Here is a 4325-nt window from a genome sequence, read left to right as displayed (position 1 = left end):
CCCCACCACAGGTGGGGCCTGCAGCTGCCCCTCTACACCCCGGAAGGGAGGGCTTCTGGTAGCAAATACAGCTGTGGCCACAGCCACACCAGACCTGCCAAGAGTCACCAAGGTCCCAGGGGATCTGCCCGAGGCCATCTCCCACCGCTGGGATCCTGGGGTTCACCTCCATTTAGAACGTCTCCTGGTGTAGGACTGCCTTGGCCTCTTATGTACAGTGGGACACATCTGGTACCAGTGGGTCACTGGATTCACGAATTTCTTCCTTTTCAGGTCATTTGTGCCTCATCATTTACTCGTGACACTTTTCAATTAGCAACAACTTTTCCAAAAGGGAAAGGTCAAGAAAAACGCAAATGTGTATTAGGGATGCCTGAATTTTAAAATTCAAAATTAACACAGCTTTATGAGATCCCATAGAGATACATAGCTTTTTAACATCTTACGGCTTCAGAAGGACGTTCATGGGACCGTGAAAGATCGGCGTCCGGGAATATGCGAGAAGACGTAACAGAGGCAGGTCCCTAAGCTTCCCGGGGCCCCACACCCACGATGTGTTCGCACGCACTGACGCGTCACCCAGCACAGGATTCTCAGCTACAGTGCTGTTCACACTGGGGGCAGGTGGGGAATTCTTCGTTGTGGGCTGTCCTGGGCATTTCAGGATGTTTAGCAGCATCTCTGGTCTTGACATGCTAGATGTCAACAGCACCCCACCCTGAGCTGTGAGCTGTGACAAGTGGAAATGTCTCTACAAAGGCCTTGCTTGGGTCAACGGGGAGGGAAGTGGGCTGGGCAGGGATCCCCTGTCCCTCCCCCTGGACCCCTTTAAGAATGAAGCCATAAGAGATGTATTCTTACGACCCCTACTTTATAGCTGGCAGTCAAGGGGAAGGTACGTGCCCCAGGTCACACAGCAATGTGTATGAGAATTTGCCCATTATAGGTAGCCCGATGTCCACACGGGCTGAGGGCGAATGGGGTAGAGTCACATGCCCGCCCTGCTCAGGCCTCCTCCCTCTCTGACTGACCTTGCAGGGATGGCCTACAAGCCAGGGGAGCCCGGGACTACAGGAGGGGAGACTGAGCTGGGCCCGGGGGACCCCCATTTTTGGAGTCTTTGGGTGGGCACTGTGCAGACATAGCCTCCTGGGTGGCCACCTGGCTCTCCCTGGGCTAGGTACGTGCCCCGAGGGCTGAGTTATTTCCTAATCCTTACGCTTAACACCTTTAGAAAGGCTCACTCGAGAGAGAGAGCAGCTGAGATTAGTCAGGCTGCCTACGATGTGAGGTTCTAATCCCTAGCCCGGGAAAACGCAAATGCAAAGGTTTTGCCCGAAATGCCTACGCTGTGCAACCCGATGCCATTCCAGGTCTGTGTCTCCATCTCTGGGGCCTCGACCCTGACGTTCTCGTATCTGCCCTCCCTGGTTCCAACACCACGAGAACCCTTTCCCCACACTGCCTTCTCTGACTCTCCCCTGATTTCTGGGGGTGTAGGTGGGGTGGAGTGAGCAGTTGGAGTAGGACTTCCTTTACAGGATCCTGGAGAAATTAGCTGAGTCTGCAGCATCGGATCCATTTTTCAAATAATGGAGTAGCTGAGTTTGAGGTCGGTGCCTATGATGGGGGCCAGGGCCCAGCTGCTGGGCCCACAGCTGTGGGCGCGGAGTGTTCTGGAAGCAGGAGGCAGCTGGAGTCCACGCAGCAGGCCGGCAGGGAGCACTAGGTACTCTACCAGGATTTTCCATTGAGTTCTTCATTTTAGAAATGTTCTTCATAGTTAACCTACTACCTTCAAGGAATTCACATTCATTACTCCAGAGCTAAGGTTCATGACATTGGTGCTGAATCCACGGGAAAGCGATTATTCTGAAAACACGCTACTATGGACTTGTAAAACAACTGAACACTAAACGACATTGAGAAGAAGAGCATCATGGTTAAAAAGGCGTCCCAGCCCGAGAGAGCAGCCTAGTGGGGCACGTGAGGGCGGGGTCTCCGGGGCAGGGGGCGGGGGGCAGGGCCCCATCTCCGCATCTCTGCCTGCGGTGTCGGCGGAAGCTGTCCCCATCACTCGCACGCGTGTAGGCGGATTTAGGAGCAGAGAGGTGTGCGAGATGGCCGCGAAACGTCCGTCAGACCACACCTGACCGACCGGAAAAAGGCCAGGGCGCACAGCCCGTCTTCACACGCTCCAAACCGCCTGGGAACCCCAGGCCTCGCCCATCTCCGAAATCCCCTACCCACCTCCGATTTGGGAAGAGGCAATCGACTGATGCTCAGTTTGAATAATAACTTCGGTGAGATCAGATTCTTGATAATTATCCTCCTACCTGAGAAATGCAAACGCTCATTAAGAACGAGCCGGCCGGAAGCTAGAGATTGTTACATTGTAGACACTGCATTCCAGGGAGGCGCTTCACTCAGTGGGGTGCAGGGCGTCTCCTGCGAAGTCAGGATGACAATGCCCGCCCGCAGAGCAGCGTGAGGGTGTCGGTGAACGCATGAAGAGATGAAGCCACACCCTGGCTCGCATGGAGCGGTGCCTGCCATGGAAGTGGGCCCCTCACGACCAGGGCCCCCACTCGGGGTTCCTGGGCTGACGCCAGCTGGGTGCCAGACCCCACGGCCTGCCGCAGGCCGTGCAGAGTGGTCTCAGGATCCAGCTGCCCTGCACCGCCATGAGACAATTAAACGCAGAGGATAAACACGTGAGTTCCCCGCACCCCCAGGAGTCCTCACCCGCAGGGGACAGGGCACGCCAGGGTGTCTGCCACGCCCTGAGGGCACTCCTTCTTTCCGATCCCTGGAGTGTCATAGCTAACACTTCCCTGCAAATTCGTTAAAGTGTGAAATATGAAAAGAGTTAAATATGCTCTAAGGATAAGGGAGAAATCATCTCAGATGAGTGTTTTCAAAGAAATGAAAGGCTTGGCTTATGTAACCCGCAGGAAACTATGACTGTCACCCATCAACGTGAGAGGAAAGGGCTGCCTGCACCAGGCACGCTTCTGCACACAGACCCAGACGCCACCCCCTCCCCCCACGGGGAAACATGCTCGGAGATCTGAGTACCCTTGTTTAATCTGTGACATTGCCATTGGAATTTGTCACTCTAGGAGTTACAGCTGATGTTACAGCCTGAAGCGGAGCTAAACCAAAATAAACAATCTGCTCTATTCTGCTTAGACTAATACGACAGTGATGTAAGGCCCGCGCGCTGGCAGTGGCGGATGCTTCATACACACCGTGTGCCTGCACCGCGTCCTCGGGTGCACGGTGGCTTCGACGGGGGTGGGGGGGTACGGGACAGGGGCACCGCGCCTTATTTGCATCGGTGAAGGGACTGGGCGGGGCTCGGCCGAAATGTAACATTTCACCTCGGTCTGCAACCGAGTTATCCTGCGTATATCAGCGGGGAGAATGCCTGCAAGCTCGAGACACACGATCCTTTGCAGTTTGATTTTGGGGGGCGTGGACGGGCTCTGTCTGGGCCGCGAGGCTCTGCAGACGCTCACGGGCGGCGGGAGCTTCATCACAGCTCACAGCGAGCGTGCAGCTTCCAGCACAGACCCTCCACTCCAAGCCTCCCACGGGAACGCAGCCCGGTCTCTCCGACAGCCGGCATTTTCTTGGTGCGTATTTGGTCACCTGCCAGCCAGCAATTCTCTTGGTCTTTGAAATGCCCTTTTTGCCACAAAGAAAACAGGCTTTTGTCTTTAAAAAGGGCGGGGGGCAGGTGCCACCTCCTTTCTGCAGAGGTGGTCTACGGGGCTGTCGCAGAGGGCACGGTGAGCGGGGGGCTTCCCTTCCGGGCCCCGCACGGGCGACGCTCCGTCGTGCGCCGTCTCCGTGCCCCCTGTTCTCCCAGTGACTTGTTGTTATTCCTTCTTTCCTGCGCAGTCCCAGCGGCCCCGCCCCAGGCGGTCACGTGAGCCCCAGGCGGTCACGTGAGCCCCAAGCCGCGGGCCTCGCCCAGGCTCACCGGCTCTGCGACGGGAGCCGCCCCCCATAATCCGGTTCAAAGCGTCAGCGGGAGTGGCCTGGATTAAACCGGGCCTCCCACACGCAATCGATTTTCAGTTTTATCACCTCGCACTAAGCGAGCACGGACAAGAGTCCAGAGAACGTGGACGGATGTAAAACAGACGCGTTTTAAACCGTGTTCTTCCAAATCGTGATTTTCTAACTGCGAACCAGAGACGATTACCATCATCGCATACCTCCCCGGGGTTCCTCCGTGGCCTAACAGCTGAGAAAAAATTCAGAAACAAAGAGAGGACAGAAGGAGACACCAAAAGCCCCTGTCTGGAGGCCGGCCC

At 56.1% G+C, this 4325-nt stretch overlaps 1 protein-coding gene and 1 long non-coding RNA gene across 2 annotated transcripts in view; one reads left to right on the top strand and one right to left on the bottom strand.

Annotated features, from left to right (window-relative positions):
- PRKN (parkin RBR E3 ubiquitin protein ligase) overlaps nucleotides 1-4325 on the bottom strand; it is an 899371-nt gene that overhangs the window by 399238 nt on the left and 495808 nt on the right. The gene's annotated exons all lie outside the window — the stretch shown is intronic.
- On the top strand, nucleotides 2542-3187 carry LOC111728817. Its single transcript, XR_002775965.1, has 2 exons — nucleotides 2542-2714; nucleotides 2955-3187. It is a non-coding gene; the product is annotated as an uncharacterized LOC111728817 (long non-coding RNA).

This window comes from Pteropus vampyrus, unplaced genomic scaffold, assembly GCF_000151845.1.
Source record: "Pteropus vampyrus isolate Shadow unplaced genomic scaffold, Pvam_2.0 Scaffold230, whole genome shotgun sequence".
In the NCBI taxonomy this organism is placed as follows: Eukaryota; Metazoa; Chordata; class Mammalia; order Chiroptera; family Pteropodidae; genus Pteropus; species Pteropus vampyrus.
This window is presented reverse-complemented; position numbering and strand designations above follow the sequence as displayed.